This window comes from Chrysemys picta, chromosome 11, assembly GCF_011386835.1.
Source record: "Chrysemys picta bellii isolate R12L10 chromosome 11, ASM1138683v2, whole genome shotgun sequence".
NCBI lineage: Eukaryota > Metazoa > Chordata > Testudines > Emydidae > Chrysemys > Chrysemys picta.
Window position 1 is genome coordinate 28,462,295 of NC_088801.1, and position 26,050 is coordinate 28,488,344.

General features: G+C 42.6%; 1 long non-coding RNA gene across 1 annotated transcript in view; it reads left to right on the forward strand.

Moving 5' to 3' along the window:
* Nucleotides 1-13,475, forward strand: part of LOC135974247 (uncharacterized) — a 93,182-nt gene extending 79,707 nt beyond the window's left edge. Inside the window, exons 2-3 of the long non-coding RNA XR_010591472.1 lie at nucleotides 9,495-9,593; nucleotides 13,415-13,475. This is a non-coding gene — a long non-coding RNA (uncharacterized LOC135974247). The remainder of the gene's footprint in view (nucleotides 1-9,494; nucleotides 9,594-13,414) is intronic.
* The last annotated feature ends 12,575 nt before the right edge of the window (nucleotides 13,476-26,050 follow it).

Sequence of the window (26,050 nt, forward strand, 5' to 3'; positions counted from 1 at the left end):
CCCAATAAATCACACCAAGGGCATTTTGGCCTTTTGAATGACAAAAAGGAGCTGTCAGCTGTTCTCAAACATTGCAAAACAAATTCCACCCAGCTGAAAGCATGTGTATTATGTTTTGACTAGATACAATTAAAAAAAATTCCCCAGAACCTAGCTATGAACTACTGACAGGGTTTATAATGAAAGTATTGACACCATCTGTGCTATGGTGCCACTCTTCTTGCTGATGCTAGTGAGAGTGCACACAAAATGAAAAGCCACTCCTTCTGAGAAAGTGAGTCAAAATGACAGGTTTCAGAGTAGCAGCTGTGTTAGTCTGTATCTGCAAAAAGAACAGGAGTACTTGTGGCACCTTAGAGACTAACAAATTTATTTGAGCATAAGCTTTCGTGGGCTACAGCCCACTTCATTGGCTGCATAGAATGGAACATATAGTGTTAATTAGCCTCTTAGAGTTGGTAGGGCAACTCCCACCTTTTCATGTTCTCTCCGTGTGTGTGTGTGTGTGTATGTGTGTGTGTGTGTGTGTGTGTGTGTATGTATATATCCTTACTATATGTTCCATTCTATGCATCCGATGAAGTGGGCTGTAGCCCATGGAAGCTTATGCTCAAATAAATTTGTTAGTCTCTAAAGTGCCACAAACACTCCTGTTCTTTTTGAGTCAAAATGGCTTCTCCTAACCCTCCTGATTACATGTCGTAGGTTTAGTCAATAATAGAATCATATAAGTGAGAGTTGGAAAGGTTTCAGCATTGTACCTGGTCCATGTTGGTAGCTAGGTAAAGGTTTTTTGTTTAACTCATAAGAGATGGGTTAGTAAAAGGTAAACTGAGGTAGTTACTGGCTTTGCACAATGGAGAAATAATCTACTGTAATCAGCTTTCAGGCATTTTAACTTCACGACAGCTTGTTGGATATGATAATCATCCAGATTTTCTTTGTTCCTCTTCCTCTTTTAGTAAATACTCATGTTTCTCTGAAGTCTGTTGCAAATTGTGTACTAACACTTTAAAATTCTGTGTGTGTGAACAGCAGCTGGACACCCACCTGCAGTTAGTTAGGAGCAGCACCAGATGCAGGCATTAGGAGTTCTATTCCGGCTGAGCTGCAGAACAGACCTATTGCCCTCTAGCTTCCATCTAATAAAGTGGTTACTGTTTTCATATATTGTCTGAACCCAAGAGATTCCTTCCAGTGACTGTGGCCTGTTTACAAAGAGTAACCAGGCATTAACACATAATCTGCTACTTGTGCTTGTTTGTAAATACTGAGGCTAAAATGAGTGTGTTTCTTCACCATTTTTTACTTCTTCTGTCTGTAAACTACTCTTCTCTTTTCTTGGATGATATCTCTCACTGAATGCTGCACTTGTAGTAATTTTTATTTTAACATCTTCTATTGTCTTCTTCACTCTTGTTTCTCTTATGCATCTACCCTCCAATTAACTTCACTTTGTCAAATATCCAATCTGTGCTTTAAATTGTGATTCTCTTATTTTCATTGTCACACTTCCCAAATGCGTAGACAGTCACTTTAGAAACAACCCTGAATGGTTTGTTCATTTTTCTTCATTTTCTTATCTTTTGCCTTTATTGGGGATGGATGGGGGGGGGGGGTCTTTTCTCGGGAAGTATCACTTTAAGTGCAGTTCAGCCTGGCAATGTGCTTATTTCAGCTGTGAATTAGTTTCCTTCTGTCCCTGTGGGGGAGAGGTGACGAAGCCTCACTTATCCAGGAACTAGCAGCAGAGCTTCGTGCTCAGCAGATGATGATTTGGAAAGCACTTTCATGCCTATAACCTAGATGGCAGAGAACACAGCATCTACATTTAATATGCCATGGCAAGCATATGCATTTTATCTTGCCATCCTCAAAGCTTTAGGTTTTCACCAATGGCATGTGAAAAGTAGCCCAAAAATCACCAAACAAGTTTGCTTCAAAAGCCTGAATTTTTGCCATTTCTAAAGAAATCACTGAGCTTAGCAATGCTGTGCAGGAACTGCCACTTCCTTGCATGTGGTTGCTTCCAGGTTTATACCTGGCCCCCATACCTCCATCAGCTTTCTCTCTGCCCAGTTGGAAACAGTCTCTGGCCAATAGGAAACCTTGCTTTGTCATGGCCAGAGAGGCTCTGCCTCTGTTCCCAACGACTCATGCACCATGTGGCTTCCGTTGTATGGGGGAGGAGGAATTGGTCCAAGATCTTTCAAGACGGAAAATTAAAAGTTTTTCTATGGTGACACAGGCACAAGAACATAAAATTGAACCCAGACAAAATGTGACTCCGCATGAGGTGACATACATTGAACCTCTATTTGCAGCAGAGGAACTGAAAGCAGATCCCAACAAGATCAAGTCAGCCAGAGACATGCCAGCTCCAGTGGATGTGAAAAGGGTAAAGGATTTAATAGGAATGATGATTTTTCTGTCCACATCTGAGTGCAGTAGTGGAGATCCTAAACATCAGTTCACAAGGCAGGATGTTGAGTAATACTTGGCAAGTCCCCAGCACCAAGCATTTGACATGCTGAAACAGATAACAGCCAGGAGAGCTGTTACTCCAGTGTTATGCACTGAAGAAAGGTTTGGGTGTAGCTCTTTTGCAGGAGGAGTCAGTTGCTTATGTCAGCAGAGCTCTGTCAGAGCCTGAACCAGGGTCCTCCCCCTCTCCCCCAATAGAACAAGAGCTTCTAGCTGTGATATTTGGAGTGGAGTGATTCCATCAATACGCCTATGGACACCTTGTAATCAGAAAACAATCCCTGGAGATAGTCATGGCCAACCCCCTTCTTAGTGTTCCAAAGAGATTGTAGCACATGTTGATGTGTCTCCAGCACTACCAGGAAAAGATCAGATGTTGTCTAGGATGATTTATTTGTATTAGCTGACACCCTGAGCATAAATACCCAGCGTCACCCAGGGGCAGAGAACATTGAATCCATTTGTATGACACACTGTCTCCCAGTGTCAACAGCCAAGCTGAAGGAAATCCAAGAGGCTCCTGAAAAGGACGTCTAATAATTTGTAGTTCAGACCGCGATATTAGCAGGGTGGCCAGAAGACCAAACACATACTGGTAGGAGCAGAACCATATTTCAATGTAAAGGGTGAGCTGAGTATGCAGGATGGAATCCTATTTTAAGGACAGAGAGCTGTTGTCCCCAGCTCATTATGCAAAGATGTCATGCAAAAAATATATACCTAATATGTTGGCATTGATTCTCAAGAGAATGCATACTGGCTGGGAATGTATATACAACTCCTCTCTTTCATAGAAGAATGTGACACTTGCTAATTGTGTGATAACCACCAGCAGAAACACATTCTTTTACCATATGAATTGCCCATCTGACCATGGGAAAAGGTGGGAGTGGACTTATGTACCTTCAAGAAAAAGCAGTAAGTGATTACAATGGACTAGTTTCAGAGTAGCAGCCGTGTTAGTCTGTATCTGCAAAAAGAACAGGAATATTTGTGGCACCTTAGAGGCTTAGGTTTCGATTTGTTAGTCTCTAAGGTGCAACAAGTATTCCTGTTCTTTTTACAATGGACTGGTTACTCAAATTCTGGGGAGGTTGATGCACTGCCTGATACAAGAAGCAAGCCAGTGTTTGGCAAACTGAAGGTCCACTTTCTGAGATGGCATTCCAGACACTGCATTTACTGACAATGGGCCCCAAGTTGCCTCAGAAGAAATTTGCAAGCAAATGGGAGTTTGACCACCATACCAGCATACCCACTGAGTAATCGTAGAGTGGAATTGGCTGTGAGAACAGCTAAGAGACAGTTACATAAGGCTGTTTCTTCTGTGTCAAACCCCTTTCTAGCACTTTTTGCACAGAGGAATACCCCATCACAGATGACAAAACAGTGCGGCTCAGGAACTCATGGGACGAACGACCAAAAGCCAACTACTATTGATGGGAGACCCGTGCAACCAGAAGGCTGCAGACACCACTAAGAGGAGATGGCCAACAATTAGTGAAACTAGGCACAAGAGTATGACAGATCAGCCAAGGGCCTAGCAGCCCTGGAGGCAGGCACTCCTGTGAGGATCCAGCCATTACAGAGTCACCAGAAGGAGGGATTAGTCGTGAGGGGTGCAGTGGCAACCAGGTCACATAAGATGACTGCAGAAAAAGGAGAAGTGATCCAAGGGAACAGGAGGCACTTACAAGCCAACAAACACAACACCCAGAGAGAGCCCATAAAGATCATCACAGAACATAGACAAAAAGCCATCCAGAAGCCAACCCCACAGGCAGGAAGGAGACTTGAGAGAGACAGGTGGTTAGACTTGGGGACAGGTGACAGAGAGTGAGAGAGAGCACTCCCAATGTGGTCACCTGTTGCGGAGACCAAGCTGTCTCAAAGATCATGTAACCAGCTGAATCTGTGGTAAAGACAAAACTCCAACTCTGCTATGTCCTAACATGTCTTGCCAAAGGGACAAGGGAGGGTGGTCTAGGCATCAATTTTTTTTTGTTTTGTTATAGTAAATAGCTTGGAAAAATATGGAAGATGTTTATTGGTCAGTTGAACTGGAATCAGAGGGCCCATGTTCCCTGAAGCAGTGGTTCTCAACCCGGGGTACACAGAGGTTTTCCAGGGGTACATCAACCCATCTAGGTATTTGCCTAGTTTTACAACAGACTACAGAAAAAGGACTAGCGACGTCAGTACAAATTAAAATTTCATACAATGACTTGTTTATACTGTTCTATATACTATACACTGAAACGCAAGTACAATATTTGTATTCCAATTGATTTATTTTTGTAATTATATGGTAAAAAATAAGCAAGCAATTTTTCAGTAATCATGTGCTGTGACACTTTTTTTGTATTTTTATGGCTGATTTTGTAAGCAAGTAGTCTTTAAGTGAGGTGAAACTTGGGGGGTACGGAAGACAAATCAGACTCCTGAAAGGGGTACAGTAGTCTGGAAAGGTTGAGAACCACCTTCCCTGTAGGATCTATTATTATTAATAGGACACCAGGCAACATGGGGAGGTAGGTTGGAAGCAACTCAGCCACATGGACAGCAGGGTACAGGGTTTAATGAAGTTCATCTTGTTCAACTAAACCTGTATTCACCTTCAGTGTTTGCTAATGAAACAGCAGTTGTATTCATTATTTAAAACCAGCATTTTGGGATTTTATTCATACAAATAAAGGTCTCCAAATTGAGAACTAAAGCAAACCACACTCATTCCTTTCTCTCATACTCAGTGCTGATGCCCAGTAGAAAGCCAGAGGCAGTGATGCAATCCCTATGGCACAGGTCCTGGTGCTTTGCCAGCAGACACATTAGATTTTCTTCTGAGCACTCTGCCAATTATCTAAAATTTGAATGGGAGGTTTCAAGCTTAACCTCGTTTCAAAAGAAGATGTGGATCATTTGTAGGGCACAGAGGTTGTGTAGTTTCTGAGGTAATCCTCATCTGTCCATCTGAAAACTTGAAGGTTGCCAAAATGTAAGTGATAATTTGATCAGTCCTGACTACCTTTCTCCAGGAAATAAGTGGGCATCGACCTACTCACCTTCCTCTATCTTACATTATGCTCAAACTCTAATCACAGAAGTCGGTGGTGATTGGGATGCAATAATTTTTCTTCATTATAACGAATTATTAGCAATTTCCATAATGGATTTTATGGGAATTTGTATCCGTGAATGTGTATAAAACAAGTCAATTATATAAAACAAGGACAGGTGTATCAGATTGTAAATGTGCAGTGACCACACAGAATGGGAGCCCTTGTCAATTACTGTTGTGACATAACCCCACAACATTTAGAACCTATTTCTGAACACTCTTAGCTCTGTGGAAAAATGTTAGTAATACAGTTTGATGCACGGTATCTCTGGGAATTAGGCTTGGTCTACACTACCCCCCCTAATTCGAACTAAGGTACGCAACTTCAGCTACGTGAATAACGTAGCTGAAGTTCGAAGTACCTTATTTCGAATTAGTTCAAACTTACCTTGGTCCACACTCGGCAGGCAGGCTCCCCCGTCGACTCCGCGGTACTCCTCTCGGCGAGCTGGAGTACCGCAGTCGACGGCGAGCACTTCCGGGTTCGACTTATCGCGTCCAGACTAGACGCGATAAGTCGAACCCAGAAGTTCGATTTCCAGCCGTCGAACTTGTCGGTAAGTGTAGCCAAGGCCTAAGTGGGTCAGCAATGTCTTTCTCTGACCCCTCTGTTTTGAATCAAAATCTATATTGGTCTCATATAGGAGTAAAAAGGAACTCTGGTTGTATTTCATAAAACATCATTTGTTTATTATGTAGGGAGCAATGTACGGAACATGATTTTGGAAAACAATTTCTAGGCCACTCTTTCTAACATGCTGTATTATACTTTCACAGTTTTAAGAAACAGGAGAGTTTTACCTCTCTTTCATGGAGGTCCCTGAGGCAGTAAACATGTTTAATTTAGCAGTTAAATTAGATTGGTTCCAGCAGCTATACTTGTGATCTTTGGAGGCATGACCCTGGAAATGATCTCCTCCTCCTCCGTCTCTAATATGCAGTGTGATTTCTGTAGCACAGAGCAGTGCTTCTCAAAAGCTGGAGGAAAACTGCCAAAAAATTCACTGACCCTTATCACTTCCTTGGAAAGGATGTCAGAATAACATTAACCTTTTATTCCAGCCTAGACTCTGTTATCTTTTGCTAATTGCAAAACAATACATATGTGTAGCAGTGATTGATGCTTCTGAGAATGCATGGGGTGCAAAAATAACACTGGTCTACAATTTTTGAGACGTCGTCTGCTTCAGAGATAAAATGTGCTATTTATTATGTATTTTGATGTGCTGAATTCAAATATGACAATTAAAACAACTGGCTACTGTTTCTAAGATATTTAAGTTTGTACATTTTATGTCTATATATATATATTGTGTAGAAAGTAGAGTTTTAATCATAAATTGTAAACCTAGGTCTTTTCATGTGTTTATGGTTGCTTTACATGATAATATTTCACCTGTCCTGTTTATGTAACACTTTAAAAATCAGCAAAAGGGTTATATAAATAAAATTTATTATGAAACAAAAGGCAAAAAACTATTCTGTACATAGTTTAGTCCTATTCAGTGTCTACTCGGCGCTTCTTGGCTTGTCTCTTGTATTCATTAAATGGAGCATCTCTTGTCACTGTCCCGCAATTGTCTGCAAGCATTGATGGGCTCCATTTGCCCTGATAGCGTTTTTCCATTGTTGCAATGTCCTGGTGAAATCGCTCGCCGTGCTCGACGCTCACTGCTCCGCAGTTCGGTGGAAAAAAATCTAGATGAGAGTGCAAAAAATGTGTGACATGTTGCAACCAAGGCTTTTGTATGCCTTGAGGAGGTTTTCCACCAACAACCTGTAGTTGTCTGCCTTGTTGTTTCCGAGAAAATTTATTGCCACTAACTGGAAGGCTTTCCATGCCGTCTTTTCCTTGCCATGCAGTGCATGGTCAAATGCATCATCTCAAAGAAGTTCATGAATCTGAGGACCAGCAAAGACACCTTCATTTATCTTAGCTTCACTTAACCTTGGAAATTTTCCACGGAGGTAATTGAAAGCTGCTTGTGTTTTGTCAATGGCCTTGACAAAGTTCTTCATCAGACCCAGCTTGATGTGTAAGGGTGGTAACAAAATCTTCCTTGATTCAACAAGTGGTGGATGCTGAACACTTTTCCTCCCAAGTTCCAATGACTGTCGGAGTGGCCAATCTTTCTTGATGTAGTGGGAATCTCTTGCACGACTATCCCATTCGCAGAGAAAACAGCAGTACTTTGTGTATCCAGTCTGCAGACCAAGCAAGAGAGCAACAACCTTCAAATCGCTATAAAGCTGCCACTGATGTTGGTCATAGTTTATGCACCTCAAAAGTTGTTTCATGTTGTCATAGGTTTCCTTCATATGGACTGCATGACCAACTGGAATTGATGGCAAAACATTGCCATTATGCAGTGAAACAGCTTTAAGACTCGTCTTCGATGAATCAATGAACAGTCTCCACTCATCTGGATCGTGAACGATGTTGAGGGCTGCCATCACACCATCGATGTTGTTGCAGGCTACAAGATCACCTTCCATGAAGAAGAATGGGACAAGATCCTTTTGATGCTCACGGAACATGGAAACCCTAACATCACCTGCCAGGAGATTCCACTGCTGTAGTCTGGAGCCCAACAGCTCTGCCTTACTCTTGGGTAGTTCCAAATCCCTGACGAGGTCATTCAGTTCACCTTGTGTTATGAGGTGTGGTTCAGAGGAGGAGGATGGGAGAAAATGTGGGTCCTGTGACATTGATGGTTCAGGACCAGAAGTTTCATCCTCTTCCTCGTCTGACTCAAGTGAGTGATTCTGGTGCATCAGGAACCGGCAGTCCTTCTCCGTGGGGAACTGGGCGTACAGCTGATGGAATGTTTGGATAATGCACAGTCCACTTTTTCTTCTTTGACACACCTTTCCCAACTGGAGGCACCATGCAGAAGTAACAATTGCTGGTATGATCTGTTGGCTCTCTCCAAATCATTGCCACTGCAAAAGGCATAGATTTCCTTTTCCTGTTCAACCACTGGCGAAGATTTGTTGCACAAGTGTTGCAGCATATGGGTGGGGCCCACCTCTTGTCCTGATCTCCAATTTTGCAGCCAAAATAAAGGTGATAGGCTTTCTTAACCATAGTGGTTATACTGCGCTTTTGTGATGCAAAAGTCACTTCACCACAAACATAGCAGAAGTTATCTGCACTGTTCACACAAGTAGGAGGCATCTCTGCTCACTTTGGCTAAACAGAAATGTGTCCCTTTGCAAAATCAAACACTGACAAATAAGAGAGCACGACACTGTATGATTTCTAGAGCTGATATAGGGCAATTTGTTCAGCAGAGTGATGTAAGCTTCGTTATGATTGCATCATCCATGACTTCTAGGAATAACATGATGCAATTCATATCATGTATGATGCAATACCAGCTTCAGATTGCATCATTCATTGTTTTGCCTAAAAAGCAAGTACTGTCTAAACCCAGTCATAGATTTATTCATAGATCCAGTCAAAGCTGTATTTTAGTCATTTCTGGTTTAAATTGAGATCCCTTCCCTTTATAACTCACTTATCCTCTGCCATTCCCAAGTCAAGGGTCGTATATACTGACCCAATAGCATATCTTGAAAACTAGAGCCAATCAACAATTTTAAGCATCATTTTCGTTCTCAGTGACCCAGAATTAGTAAAGTTTGACTACATTTATTTCAGAAGCATTTTGGCTGTAGAGCAGTGTAATTTGGGAATGTTGCAGGGCAAGTATCAATACAAGCTAGCTAAGTACCTCTGTGAACTTTACTATTTCTGTTCAATAACACGTGTTTGTCACTTGAATAGCAAGATAATATATACATTTATGAAAATGCGAATTAGTGTCATGTGTAATTTCCCAGCCAGATCCCAGACCCTGTTTTTAGCACCTTTGCTTTTCTATGGTAGGGCAAAGCATCTGGAAAGCTGGGAAAGTTAAATGAATTTATGAAAAAATACAGCGGCTCTTCCAGGATCTTAGAGGAAAATGAAAGGGAGCACCTTCAGGTAAGACATGTCTCAAGTAACTGAGTTAGGTAACATCCTTCTGGTTCCTGGAACTGTCTGAATTAACATAAAGTACATTATGCTGTGAAGAAAAGTAACAGACAAAAAACTTTAAAGTTGGGACTATGCCTGTATACCAGAGAACTTTGCAGTAAAAAGCCTAAGCATTTCCATGTATAGAAACAGCACTCAGAGACGGTAGATGAATATATAGATACACTTGCAGTTACCTAAATAAATATACAGGTGTAACATACTACATTGCATATCCCAAAAGCTACCTTAACACTTCTGCTGTACCAACACCTAGCTTTAACCTGTATATTACCTCTTTTACCCACCCACCCTACGTCATATATACTTCTACTATAAGATACAGTCACAACTGAAACCCACCAATCACCTACTGAACAACATTCATCAACACTTTATTATCCAGAGGCACCAATGTCGTGCCTCATATTCTCCATATACACTCTGACAAAGTTCCTCGTCTATCTTGGTGGGTCCTGCGCTTATTGGCGGATTTTCTTGCCTCAGAGATTCACCATGTGGGTTGGGGAACAGCCCAGAGACCTTCCCTTCTGGGGGAACCCACAGTCCAGGTCAATTAGGAGGTTTGGGGGGAACCCGGGCCCACCCTCTACTCTGGGTTCCAGCCCAGGGCCCTGTGGACTGCAGCTGTCTATAGTGCCTCCTGTAACAGCTGCATGACAGCTACAACTCCCTGGGCTACTTCCCTATGGCCTCCTCCAAACACCTTCCTTATTCTCACCACAGGACCTTCCTCCTGGTGTCTGATAATGCTTGTGCTCCTCAGTCCTCCAGCAGCACACCCTCTCACTCTCAGCTCCTTGCACCTCTTGCTCCCAGCTCCTCACACTCACACCACAAACTGAAGTGAGCTCCTTTTTAAAACCCAGGTGCCCTGATTAGCTTGCCTTAATTGATTCTAGAAGCTTCTTAATTGGCTCCGGGTGTCCCAATTAGCCTGCCTTAACTGGTTCTAGCAGGTTCCTGATTCCTCTAGTGCAGCCCCTGCTCTGGTCACTCAGGAACAGAAAACTACTCATCCAGTGACCAGTATATTTGCCCTCTATCAGACTCCTGTACCCCACTGGTCTGGGTCTGTCACAACACACACAACTCTCCCACATTCCAGTTACTTTCTATGGTCAAGAGACCAGAGCATACCATATTTTAGCCTCAACCTACAGTCAAGTAACAACATCTTTTGTCCATCCACCATTCCACAACGATCTTCTCTACATTACAGAATTTTGTTATGCTAACTACTCCGGTTTATCCCCTAGCATGCCTATTTGACACAATACATCTGCATGTAAAGTATTTGCCCCCCAGTAGGGGAATCTCTCTATGTACACAGTACCCCAGCTGAACCAAGTGATGAAAGCATCTGAGTCCCCACTCTGATTCACTTCGGCCTGGTTCTTGCCCACCTTTAATTTTCCCTCCTGGCCCCACATGAATGCACAGAGAGGACAGAGCTCAGTGGTTCATGTGTGTTTACCCCAGTTTCTCTGTGGGGCAACTCTGGGCAGGGCCAAGGGTGCCCCTACTCCAGAATACTCATAACTTGTTACCCTTTTACCTGTAATCACTGCAAGTCACTTAAGCAGGTATACTGCACTAAAACGGTTTCTTTGGGGATTAAAGAGTACTTCACAGAAGCACCATGGTTAGAAAATGGCAGTATGCCCTTGTACTGGTACTACTGCCACAGGTCCATACTATGGCACATTCCTTGGGATATGTACTGATCACACTCATTGACTGATTTCCCTCTGATACGTACCCATAACTTCCATGGAAGAACTTGACCCCTACTTTGGGGAGGGAGTGGGTGGAGGGGGGGAAAGTGAGGTTGAAGAACAATTCTTACTAGGCCCATACATGCTAGTAAAATCAAAGGGCTTCTGATTGTCTTCTCAGTTGGTGCATGACATTTTACATGAATCATTACAGGAGTTAAGTGCTTAAAGAGGAAAATGACCGTTCCCAACATGTCTACACAACAAAAGCCATTATATGTCAAGAAGCAAGTATGCAGGATCATGGATAGTGGGAGAGCTGAAAAATAGATGGATTGCAGGAGGTGTTTGGAAAAAAAAAATCTCATAAAACTAAAATAAGAAGGAATGTCATGCTGTCTGGAGTGGCTCATGACTGAGTGTGTCAACCTCAGGGCAGACTGTCAAAAAGCAGGGCAGACACCCCAACTGGTTGTATCTATAATTAGATTTCACCAGCCAGTAATGTGTGAACTCCTAAAGCACTATAACAGTCTTACTATGGAGTCACAGACAGTCCCCTTGGGCATTCCAGTCTGTCTTGCCACCGAGGGATAGACTATGGGATAGATGGTCCCTTTACATCAAAAATCACAATAATATACAGGTTACTCCCAGTCCCAAAGGTCAATTGTACTCCAATCTCAAACCAAAGACAACGCCTATAGCAAACTAACTAAAGGTTTATTAACTTTTAAAAAAAAAAGAGTTGTTTACAAAGTTAAAACAGGAAACATACGTACACAAATGTTACCTTTAAAATCTAAGACTGTAATATAAGCTTCTATAATAAGCAGTTCTAAATGTCCTTTGGGGCTAACCTATGCCAAGCAGCTTTGGGATCTCTTGCTTACATTTAAGAATTTTTGCCCCTCAGAGTCCAGACAGCATAGAGATCCTAGTTTCTCCTTGTCAAGGGGTTTTATCCCCCTTAACCCAGGATCCAAGCTGATGGGATGAGATCATGTGCAGGTCCTCCCTTCCTGCAGGAAGTGAGGAATGCAGCCAACATGGTCTATATACTTTGATGGTACACAAGGCCCATTGAAGGCAAACGAGGCAATCTTGTGTGTAGGATGATCACTTTACCTTAATTAATGTTTCTTTGCCTGTTTGACAAGTTCTGCAATTACAGACATTTAAAGCAAACATTCATACCATGGGATACAGAGGTTATAAATGAGATCAATACACGCAGATTCCTATGCTATTCATAAGGTCATAATACACAGGGTAAACCAGGTTTCAGAGTAGCAGCCGTGTTAGTCTGTATCCGCAAAAAGAAGAACAGGAGTACTTGTGGCACCTGTTCTTCTTTTTGCGGATACAGACTAACACGGCTGCTACTCTGAAACCTGTCATTATGCAAGGCACTGCATTTAGCCGTATGGAGTGGAAATCCATCAACCTCATGAAAAAACTCGTACAGATACAGACAGACATCATCTTCCTTTCCAAATGCAAGCAGATGGACATCATACCAATTTTTAATTTGTTAGTCTCTAAGGTGCCACAAGTACTCCTGTTCTTCTTTTTGAGGGTAAACCAGACTGCTTTCCAGCTATGCATTTGTGAGTGAGGTCTGGGGCCTTAGCATGAACTGGCACCTGCTCTGCCAGTATCACAAGGAGTATATATTAAATGCATTTTAGCTACCATGTATAGTCAATGGGGAAACATAAAGGGGGAAAAAAACCTTCCCCTTTAAAGAGCAATAGTGTGGAATTAATAACATGATAAGGACATAGGAGAGAGTAATTCTTTTGTATCTGCTTTTGTAAATAAGTAACACGAACATGTAGTTGTCAGGTTTTTATTATTTGCATTTATGACTTTGGCTGATGGTTTTGAAGAAAAGGTTCTCAAGGTTGCAAATGATACCAAAATTGGGAGGAAAAGTAAATAACGAAGAGCAATGTAAACAGTGAAAAACAGTGAAGGTAATATAAAAAAGATTTAGATCATTTTGGTACTGCCAGCACTGACTAATACATGGAAATGCATTTGAAGGCAGAAGAAAGAAAAATACTGAACAAATCATCAAAGAAGAATATCTGCAGAATGAAAAGGTACATCAGTTTTACAATGTCTTCGTTTTTAGTTCTTTGCAGACCTTATAAAAAGGGAGAGGAGACTGTTTAGTGTAATTGCAAAATGGCCTGAATATTACATATGATATATCACTGACTCTATAGGACCAAGATTATACTCTGCAAACCTGAAAGTTCAGTTGGAACTCAGAGGTTATTTGGTTTATGCTCTGCTTAGTTAGAGACCTGGGGTGAGGAGGAAGAAGAGAAGGGATGTACAGAAATGGCTTAATTAAAAAATGGAGAGGTAAGCAAGGTGAGAGAAAACAAATGGAGAATATGGAAAAAGGAGATTTAACTCCTTGGGACAGGAACTCTCTTCATTATATGTGTATACAGTACCTATAACAGTGAGGCCCTGATCCCTGACTGGAGCCTGTGTGCACTATCACAATAATGAATAGTAATATATTAAATTGTAAACAACACAGAATATATATACTCCCACTGATAGTCCCACATGACATTCTCATAGGGAAATGTGGTCTAAATTAAACTATTATAAGGTGGATGCACAGCTGGTTGAAAAAAAACCTTAGTCAAAAAGTAGTTACCAATGATTTGCTGTCAGACTTGAAGGATGTATCTGGTGGGGTCCTGCAGGCATCTGTCCAGGGCCCAGAACTATTCACTATTTTCATCAGAGTGGAGAGTGTTTATAAAATTTGTGGATGACACCAAGCTGAGAGGGTTGGCACTTTGGAGGACAGGATTAGAATTGAAAAGTACCTTGACAAATTGAAAGATTGGTCTGAAATCAACAAGATGAAATTCAATAAAGACAAGTGCAAAGTATTATACTTGGGAAGGAAAAATCAGATGCACAAATACAAAATGGGGAATAATTAGCTAGACAGCAATACTGCAGGAAAGGATTTAGTGATTGTCTCATATTCAGTTTGTGATCCACTACAACAGTGTGATATAGTTGCAAAAAAGGCTAATATCATTCTGGGGTGTATTAATAGGAGTTACATAAAAGACATGAGAGGTAATTGTTCTCTCTACTTGGCACTGGTGAGGCCTCAGCTGGATTATTGTGTTCAGTTTTGCCTGCTACACTTCATGAAAGATGTGGACAAATTGGAAAGAGTCCAGTGGAGAGCAGTAGTAATGTTTTATAGGTTTGGAAACCTGACCTATGAGGAAAGGCTAAAAAAGCTAGGTATGTTTAGTCTTGAGAAAAGGGACAGGGGGACCTGATAGGACTTCAACTATGTTAAGGGCTGTTATAATGAGGATGGTGATAAATTTTCTCCATGTCCACTGATGGTAGGACAAGAAGTAATCCACATACTCTGCAGCAAGCAGGGCTGGCTCTAACATTTTTGCCGCCCCAGGCAAAAAAGAAGAGCGCCGCCCCGCTGTAACACCCTCTCCCCCCCCACCCCCCCAGTGCTGGGTCGTTCCGGGCCGCCCAACCCTCCCCCCCCCCCCCCAAGCACTGCACCGGGCCGCCCAAATCCCCGGAGCGCTGGGCCGCTCAACCCCCCCCGTCCCCCTGAGCGCTGCGCTGGGCCGCCCAAACCCCCGCCCTCCCCCCAGCGCCTCGCTGTGCCGTTCCGCCCAAACCCCCGCTCCCCCCAGCGCCGCCGAAGCCCCCGCCCCCCCCCCCCCCCCCGCGCCGCGCTGCCAAAACACCCCTGCGCTGCCCGGCTGAAAGAAAAAACCCCCCAACAAACAAACAAACAAAAAAACCCTTGAGTGCCCCCCGCCACCCCAACATTGGCCGCCCCTTCTGAGGTGCCGCCCCAAGCACATGCTTGGTCGGCTGGTGCCTAGAGCCAGCCCTGGGAGCAAGGGAGATTTAGGTTCAATTTTAGGGAAAACTTTCTAGCTAGAAGGGTAGATGTATAAGGATAGTTAAGTACTGGGATAGGCTTCCAAGGGAGGTTGTGGAATCCCTGTCACTGGAAGCTTATAAGAACAGGATAGACACACCTCTCAGGAATGTTGTTGGGTACATTTATTCCTGCCTCCGCTCAAGGGGCTGGATTAGATGGGCTCTGGAGGTTCCTTCCAGCCCTACATTTCTTTGATTCTGAGATGCATATAGGGCATCCAGGGCCGTCCCTAGACATTTTGGTGCCCTACACAGCCCCCCTGCAAGGGGGGGGCTCGCCCCAGGCCTCCGTGGGCCCAGGCCTCCGTGCGGGGGCAGGAGCAAGCTTGGGGGGGAGGGGGAACTGCCCCCAGCACAAGCTGGTGGAGCGGAGCGGGCTGGGGCCAGGTCGCTCCACTTCCCGCCGCCTGGTGATTGCAGGTTGGGCCTGACCCAGCACTCACAGGGCGGTGGGAAGTGGAGCGACCTGGCCTCAACACGCTCTGCTCCACTCCTCTGGCTCCCAGCCTTGAGACTTTGGGGGCCAGGGGGAACCGCACCCCAGCACTCGCCGGCAGAGCGGAGCAGGCTGGGGCTGGGTCACTCCACTTCCCGCTGCCTAGTGAGTGCAGGCCGAGCCTCACCCCTGCTTCAGTCCCCAAGGATGTAGCTCAGCTGAAGGGGTGGAGTGGGGGCAGGGGTGGAGCAGGGGAGGGAGCTTTGGGGAAGAGGTGGAGCAGAGGCGGGGACAGCTTTCCTGGCTGGCTCAGCTGGCCAGGGAACGTTGGACTGCCTGTGGAGCAGCATGCAGCTGCGTAAGGCACCAGGAAATTTGGGGCAATTTGGTGCCCTGAGGGCTATCTATTCATGCCAGTCTAGCTTTAAGGGTGTGGGTCGTTCCCAAATATTGAGCAGAGAAGACTATTTTAGCTAGAGTTAAAATACATTTCTAGGGAAAAATATTAATGAATTCCAGTTTAATTTGAGAATAGTCTGAACTTTGTGAAACTTCCAGCTTCAGCTGGTTCAACCACTCCCACTAAAATGGCCTGATATGCACATCCCAAAGAATGTAGAAGTATTGCAGAAAGAGGTACAGTATAATACTGTCAGTATTGAACAGCAGTGGAAGGGCCAGAACAAAGATGAGAGACTTGAGCTGTGTTGTCTTGCCTGCCTAAACTCTGTAGTTTTCACTCCCCCCTAGTTTACCTCCTCTCCCTGTGCAGGTCCCAATTGCATGGAACCATCGGCAGGCTCCTGGGAAAGTGAAACAATATCCTGTAGTGGGGGCTGACTTCCCCCATTCTTCTGCGTGGGTAGAGAGTTCTGGATGGATCTCAGATATGATGTAGGCCTAAATTCCTACAGCTGCAGAGAGGAGGGTTTTGAATATATTTGCACATACGCAGCTTCCAGTGCAGTTGGGAGGGGAGAGAGCATTATTATATCTAAATAATTTTGGTTAATTACTGGAACTATTAATTTTAACTTTAACCACCAGGAATACTATTTTTTATATTAAAGTCTGGAGAGTAAGACAAATGTGGCTATTGCTTCTTACCCAGTGGTATAAATTACTGTATTCTGTCTTAGCATGTGTCATCGAATAGTCCATTGAATCTGGCTAAGATTCCAAATAAGCATAGGCACATAATGAAACACACAAACAATTGGAAAACTGTGTGTGCATACACTCATCAATTTAATGCAAAGCTTGAAGGACTTTTAGTTTTTTTATTACATGTTTTCTTCTCTGAGGGTTGGGATAGGTGAAGAGAGAATGTAGGCAGCTGAATTATGGATTTATATTCCAACTGTGTATAGACTACTGTAATAACACTAGGGACTAGAAATATATTTCTTGCTCAGAATTTACTAAAAGCAGAACTTTAACTCATCATAAGGCAGCTCCTTAGATGAAATTAATGATCACAGATATACAGCTAATTTATCTCTAATTGCTGAATCTGAATGAAAGCTAAAAAAAACACCTGGCCACTTTATTTAGCAACACAATATGGAATTGGATTTTTAGAAGGCTAGAAGGCATTGTAGGAGCTCGTTCCAATTCTGATTTAAAATTGTTTTCAACCATCAGCTAATCCATTACATCTCCTGCAATTTCATAAATCCAATTTAAAAAACAGAATGTGGGGAAAAACAAATCACATTTCAAATTAAAATCTGCTGTGAAAAGAGCTAAAAACATTAGTAGCTGTAATATATAGAAAGCTATCATCACTAAATGACTGGTATTTAGACTCCTGCCTTTAAACACACAGAAGGAAATATAAAACACTAAAATGTCACAGGAAAGCTGTTCCGTTTCAGATCAAAGTATAAATATTTAACTTGGGATGACTTGAGTTTTATTATTCACTGTCAACATTTATTTGATGTAAACCACAGTCAGGTCACCAGGACTTGCTGTATTATGGCACAAAAACACATGAATATATTAGCATAGCTTGATTATTCTTTAAACAAATTTAAAATGAATTTATAATTCACTTTAAATGAAGTATAGTGCTCATGAAAGATGATAGGTTTATAGCTTTGGGTCCTATTCTTTAAATCAGGTGAAGCACAGAACTGGCAGTGCAAGTTTCCAAACGCTGCCTTGCTGATGTACAGAAACACGGACCTGTATGCTTTGAGGGCAGTTCTGTCTTCATGCTAAGGCCTTATCTACCTGAAGGAAGAAGGATGGCCCAATGCTCACGATGCTGACTTGGATGACCTTATTCAATTCTCCGCTGTTCTACAAGACTGCCTTTTGAGCCAGCTCCTCAAAGGTATTTAGGAGCTTGACTCCCATTGAAACCCATTGTCTACATGAACATTTAGTTCCCAATAAGTTAGGGTGTGAATCTACCCTGCGCCGGTCTACCATGGGCTAACTGTACATGTACACCTTGCTGATTCACAATAATAGTTTGTCAATGCTCTTTATCCAGTCCCCTTTGAAAAAGGAGTAGAGCAAAACTCATTAACGAACTGTTTAATGAACGTCAGCAAGGTGCACATGAGTAGTTAGTCCATGGCAGTTAGTGTGGAGCAGATTCACACCCCACCTTGCTGCTGTCTAGTTATTCGTGTAGAGACAAGCCCTTAGACTGTCTATTCTTCAGTTCCCCATCTGTGAAATGGAGATTATAATACTTCCATACTTTACAGGGATATTGCAAGGATAAATGCATTAAAGATTGTCCTGAGCTATGAGTAATAAGGGACATATAAGTACAATGGATAGATAAATTCTGCACTAGGAGTGAAATCCTGGGAGCGTTGCCATTAACTTCAATGAGGCTTGGATTTCACCCTTAGAGTGCCTGGCTACTGATTGCTGTAGTCATGGTGAATTCTCTGTATAGCTAAGGCCTAACAAACTTGTAATTCTTGCTTGAGAGGCTGATAATAGAACCTTTCGTAGCATCCCCTGAACTTCAGTGGCCCCATACATAACAAGTTATTTTGTACAACAGTTTGTACATGCATCTTGTATGTGGGATAGGTGCATTTTATAAATAAATAAGTAGCGAATCGAACAACCCTTATATAAGCAAAAGCTGGCCAGTAAGGTTATTCCATAATCACCTCAGGTTGCTCATTATATAGAGCCCAACACCTTTATCCAAACAATAAACCAGGTGTGTCTTCCTTCCGCTCCAGAGCAATGAGTCAATGTTGCCAATTTCTGACATGGAGAAGGAGAAACCTTTAGTTTGAAATCCATGAGTCCTAATGTACAAAATGAGTGGTGGAGTATTAAATCAGTTGGGTGTATCTAGACAGTATGGGAATATCATCTGTCCCAAACTTCTGCTTATATATTCTCATATAACATTTCAAAATGAAACACCTTGTAACTTACAATTACAGTTTAGCAGGGAGTATATTTATTTGATTTAATCTTAATGGCATGAAACTGGCTTTGTATGGAAAATTAAATTAATCTCCCCTGAACTTCAGCACTTGAGATAAAATGGGGCCAACTCCTGGCTTACGTTAGCCAAGGCAAAAATGAGACATTTTGCAAAGCTGTCTTAGTTTTGCCTATCAGTACTTATTTTCAATCTTTCTCTTATAGATGTGGCTGAGGGTTAAAGAAAAATATTTGGATTTAATGAAAAATTTAAAGTATTTGGGTTTATAAATAAGCTAGACAAAACTATCTTATGGGCCCTTTTTGATGAAAGAATCCATCTGGGATCTTCATTGCTCAAGGACATGGAACTAAATACTTTGGAGTTATTACTGCATGGAAGCCAGAGAGAGACTTTTGCTAAATTGAGTCCCTAGTTCTATTTGGATTTTAAACACATCTAACAAAGTGTGTGACGCTCACTCCATTTCATCTATTATTATACCTAACTTGCAATCAAGTTAAACTTTAAACCACTGTTCTGAATGTGGATATAACTTTGCGGTGGCAATTATGTTGAATTTTTTCTCTATTTTTACAATTTTGTTGTAATTTGCTATACATATGTGATGAACAAGTGTGTGAAAATTCAGGTGACTTAGCCTTATCTGTTAATCTTCTTTCTGCCAGAATAAATTTGGTGTGAATAAAATGTTGTGTGAATGCAACATGTCAGAACTTCAAAGCCCAATCCTGAAAGTCCTTCTATGCAAGGAACTGCCATTCAGTCTGTTGGGGAGTTCTGAACTCTCAGGCCTTCTAGGATGGGGCTTATTGTTAGTTAAAGCTACATTTAATAACATAGCTGCTGGTGTTGGATTTAAAATTCAATTGTTTGGAAAACATTTTTCCACTTCTCACTGCACACGGTTTCCTTTGATCATGACAGAAACAGAAAGCACTGTAGTACAACTTCTGAAACTAGTGTCCACCTGGAGAGGATAAATGCTATCTGAAACAAGTTTTTGTCAGATTTTTATTTTGAACCTGTGCGCTAAAATTAGGTCATGGGGATATGCTTGTTTTGATCCATACGTACAATGGTATTCTTACTTAGTGCACAGTAAGTTTCCATTTACTAGTCTTACATACCTAAATCTATGAAATATTACCTGTTTTAAACCCAGAATTTCATATATAATGCAGTGTATAGTTGGAATTCTTTAGTGAATTCTCTAGGCTTTTGGAAAATGTTGACTGTATCGATTTCCTTTTAATATATTGCAGTAAAACACCCTACCATATGTATCGTGGACAAATAACCCTATTATAGTGAACTGTCTCTTGATAGCACAGTTGACTTAAAATGAAGTCTTTGCTATCTGTTCCAAAATGGTGTCTAGAGAAAATTTGTTACATTTGAGGGTGAGGGGAAAGGAGATCTGTCATACCTGTGCGACAGAGTGCTGAGGTCTGAGAGATGCATCAGCACTCTGATCACTGTAGCCTCAATTAGTTTCTGTGGTGACGTCTGACTGAGAAAATAGCTAATCAGAAGGAAAGGTTGGGGAGATAAGGAACTAATTAGCCCTCAGCTAGCTAACTTGATAAAAGCCAGGAAGGAAATGTTACAAGTGGGAGGACATGGCTAGCTGGGTCTAGACTGCAAGAGGTCCCAAGACATGGAGATCTCATTGTCCCCTCTAAGGCCCTGGTAAAGAGGGACTGAAAGATGTGGAGATTAAAAATTATAATGTTCTGAACTGGTGTTGGTGGAAGGATTTAGAATACAATACAGACTGAACGCTAAAAGAAAGTGGGCCTGAGCAGTTCCTGGGGCATCAGAGGATGGGGAAAGAACGTCTCTGTCACAATGTGACAAAAAGATTGAATCCTAATCTTTTTCTACACTAGGAATGTTTTTGTGCCAGTGTTAACAACTTTTGGAGCCCTAGTGTAGACAACTTGTTGGCTGCTGGCACAGTTTGGAGCATCTTTTTATTAAACTTGCTCCCACGATGGGTAGATGACATGGTTTTTAAAACCGTATCAGCAGCCAGAGGGTTGTCTACCCTCTGGTACCCAATGTTGGAAACACCTATTGAACAGAGCTGGTATGTTAGAAATATTGGTATGTTAGAAACCAGCATTGCCTCCTCTTGAAATAAAACTAGAGGAGGAGAAAGGATGCACAGAGATTTACATCTCCCACTTATAGTGTGTGATTCCAATGATAAATATGAGGCAATTTCTTGTTACATGAGCAACAGAACTTTCCTACTGCCAAGTCCCCTATCATCTTCTCTAGATACCACACCCAGTGCAACAGCCTTTGCCAGTTTTCTTGCAAGAATGAAAACTTTCAAGAAAATATGTAAATATTTTGTCCAGAAATGTTGCATAAACGGAACATTTTAAATGCTAGCTGGCTTTCCCAGTTCTTGCAGTACAACTCTCAAGCCTACCCAACATGCTTCTTGTGAATGCTTTGCCTGCCACTTTGAATCTCCCACCCCTTCTTGCATCCCTGTATGGCCTTCTGTCTCATGCATCCCTTTCAAATGCCTCATCATCACCTTAAAGGCTCTCCACATTTTTTTGTCCCTGCCTCCATCCTGTCTTTCATCTCCTACTGCTCCCTTGCTTATGATACAGGCTGTGTCAACTTGCCACCCTTGATTTTCTTTGTCCATCTTTATTGTATCTTATCCCTGGAATATAACATTTTCTTTAATGCTTTGAGCTGTGGAACTTCCATCGGCAGATTTAAGAATTTTGGACTCATTCAAGTCATTGGAAAAACTCCCATTGATTTTCAATGAAGCAGGATTCACCCACTGGGAAAATTGAATGATGGGGTCAGTAAGACCTTGTCCAGATCTTATGTGGCTGAGGAGGCTCCAGGGGTTCGACAAGCAGATACCATAACAGGAGAGGGAGGCAGACCTGCTGCAATGTCAAAGATGCTGTTTACCCTCTTAGCTCTTATTCCCCTGGCCTCCTTCACCAGCCTCCAACAGTACAATATCGTCCTGTTTGTACATTCTATATACAAATCTGAATTTACACTCTGAATGTTTTATTTTAGATTCAAGTAAGAAAGAACAAATGTAAGGTCTGCATGAGAGAGAAAGCCCACCTGTGTGCGCCCCCTGGAATTGCCTCAGAACACCTCTGTATTGCAGCAGAAAAGCAAGGAGAATCCTTAAACGTAGTGATGCAGAACACAGAAAAGAATGTTTTGCACATCTTTATAGTGGCACAAGTATATTCATGACATCCCAGGACATCTGGGTTTCCTTTCTGTCAGGTACCAACCTGAGCCTCTGCCTACTCTATTCCTTCCCTCTCAGGATGCTAGCCTGCATAACACCCCCCGCCCATCGCCCCCCCCCCACTTAAGTTAACCTCTGTGTCTGTGCTTTTCTTCTTCTCCTCTCAGGGATACCCCATCCCTAAATCCAGTCCATCTGTGCTCCCCTTCCCCATTTCTCTCCTGAATTGCTGTGGCAGAGTGGGGAGAAATCTTTCAACCCCCTCTATTTCCTCCAGGGGAGGGCACAGGTTTTAGGTTATGTTGCCAACCCCTTGCTTTGCCTCCAAGAGAAATGCTAAGGTAGGGAAGATGGAATTTGAGTTCCATGCTCAGCTGGCTTACAAGCTGGGTGAGCTATGCAGCTGCAGCTACAGTTTCCCTGTATCACCCTGTGATGGGGTGTGCTTGCCCCACACTGGGCAGGAAGGGATTAATTCCACACTCTGGGCAGAGGAAGCCACACCCCCTCATCCTTGCTGGGCATGCTTCCCCTGGAGCACCAAGATACAAGAGAGCAGCTCAGTCTGGGTGGACCGTCAAGGAGGGAGGATGCACGTTGCAGGCTCCAGCCTGGAGCTTCTGAAGCCCCAGACTATGGAAGCATAAATCTGCATAAATTTGCAGCTAGTTTCGTCAAAGGTTATTAAAGGTTCTTTGTTTTGTATTGGTCTGTTAGTTCTGCACTGGTCATATGCAGACACTTTGTTCTTCTGTCCTTGCTGATACCTGACCATTAACTGGCCTGTTCATTAGAGAGACAAGGTGGGTGAGGTAATATCTTTCATTGGACCAGCTTCTGTTGTTGAGAGACAAGCTTTTGAGCCATACACAGCTCTTCCTCAGGAAGTGGGACTTGGACTAACCCTCTAAAACTAGTTGTATAGTTGTATAGGGCTTTGAATTTGCAAGCCCTGCCCCCTTCCTAGGCTTCAGTGCCCGAGCTCCAGCCTGAGTCACAACTTCAAAGGGTTCTTTGCACAGCTATTTTTAGAGCATTAGTGCAAGCCCTGTTAGCCCAAGTCTCTTGACATAGTCTGGGAGGCTCGCTCCCGCTCACTCCAGAATGCTGTGCAGATGTATCTTACGTGACTTAGGAGTCTAAGACCCATTTCCAAAAGTCACTTAGACATTTAGAAGCCTAAATTCCAGTGGATTAGGTTCCTAGGCATCCAAGTGACTTGGGCCTTGGCTACACTTGGGACTTCCCAGCGCTGTCGCAGCAGTGCTGTGAAGTGTGAGTCTAGTCGCGCCGCCAGCGCTGCGAGAGAGCTCTCGCAGCGCTGTATGTACTCCACCTCTCCGAGGGGAATAGCTTGCAGTGCTGCGAGCGAGCGTGCAGTGCTGCAGGCTCTGATTACACTGGCGCTTTACAGCGCTGTACTCGCTGCGCTTGGGGGGGGGGGCATTTTCACACCCCTGAGCGCAGCAAATTGCAGCGCTGTACAGCACCAGTGTAGCCAGGGCCTTTGAAAATGGGTCTGTGACTTTGACTTTGAAAAATAAGTCACTCAGACCCTTTTGATTGTTACCCCAAGTTTTCTTGGTTGATGTCTAGTGCTTCCTAGTTTCAGTGCAGCTGGAAATACTGAAGGAAAAGTAACTTTTTTGTGAAGTTCATTGCATCTACTTTCAGCTGAGAAAATTCAAAACCATCTTCTTTCAAATCCTTAAAGGTTTGGGTCAGTTCTTACTCTGTCGCTCATACCCAGTAAAGAAATACACAAACAACATATACAATTCTCTTCTTTATAATCAAAGATTAATATGAAGAACTGCATTTATTTTTAGATATAAATTAACATGGCTCAGCTATTCCAGTCCATAGTGGGAAGGTGGGTGTTTTCTTGGCTCATCCAGGAGTCTTTCTTTGCCTTTCTTTGCCTTGTAATGCTTTTCTGTTATTAAACATTGAACACCACCGTTCATTGTGAAACTACTGTATTAGAAGTACAATATATAGTATATATAAGTATAATACATATGTATTATAATCGTCTACCTGACATGAGATGAGTTATTGGTAGTGAAACTTGGAATACCAGCCAGATTTCTTAGGTGCCAGTGCACTGCCTTAATGAAGAGATTGCCCTTTCTCATCTTGTAGTACTTTCTCATTCACTGTCCATCCTAGCCATGAAATGAAGCTGGGGTCCTTTAGAACAAATAGGATGAGATCACGTAATGAAAGATTGTATCACAACGGGGACTGAATTAAGATTGCACAGGCAGAGAATTATTAACACCAAAGAAAGAAGTGAGACTAAAATTCATGCTCTTCTCCTGGCATCAGTACTCGAGTCCTGCCAGAATGCTCAAGGGTGCCATTCTGGCACATTTTTGGGGAGATGGAGATAGCATCGTTTATGGTACTTCTGTTACTTTGTAGTCCAGCACTTCTCAAGTGTAGCACTCCCTCACTGCCTGGCCCCCAGTGGATCCTCCTTAAATCAAAGGAGCAGCAGCTGCCACAGTTAACCATCTCCTACCCTCCTCCAGTGCTCTAGCTGTATGCCTATGAGCACATTCAGTGTGAAGGGTATGTTACTCCAGCTGTGGGGCTGGAGCATATTCAGTGCAGATTGCTAATATCGCTAAACATTCAATCTCTCCTAATAAACTCTACTGAGCATGTGTGGTGATTTCAGAGGCACAAACAGGAATTTAAAACTCAGACAAAGCCGCTATATTTTCATGGGGACAGCAAAAAGTCACTCTCTGGCCCAGGATGATTCCCTCTGCCAAGTTTTAAATTCCTGTTTCAAGCCAAGGAAGCACTAAAGCTCTTCAAAGACAGGGCTAGGGAAAATATTGAACACTGAACACTACCCAGTTTCCTGTACCTGTCTCTTGGAAAAGGCTCAGGCGTTTTTGCTGACACTTAAAACAAAACCGAAATAAAATGAAAAATCAGTCTGAGGCCGCAAATGAGTAAGGAAAATTTCAGCCCAAATAATTAGTCTGATCAAATTACAAGCAAATGAAAGCAGAGGCTTATTTAATGCAAAGTTTTAGGCAACCTTAACTATGGGTGTGGATATTAGGTCTGCCTGTGATACTGTATCACTTATTATAATGGATAACTCCATTCTGCTTCTCCTGACTTCAATAGGAGCAAGCTCAGACCTCTTGTAGGTGAAAAGCACTACAGATTTAATGCTTTTTTCTTTTATCAGTATTTTGCCTACAAAACCTGGCGATAACCCAGCAAGTACGGTGACTAATAACTTACTGTGCTTTGTAAACTGTTCCAAAATTACACATTTATTTTGCTGAAGTTAACCATGCCACGATCACTAGAAGCTTAAATTAAATAGCATCATCTCTTCCTCAGCCTCACCCAGACAAGTGAAAGTACAGGGGGGATGATTTGTCTGATTATCCTGCTATTCCAGAGATATGGGTTAGTGCAGACATCTGTTTTTTCATCACCATGCTCTGCAGCATAAAACCAATCACAAAAGGAGGGAGCTGAGTCTTCAGGTGGTAATTTCCAGTAATTAATGCCTTAGGGAGAACTCAGCCCCATAATAGCATAATAGCCTGGTAAGTC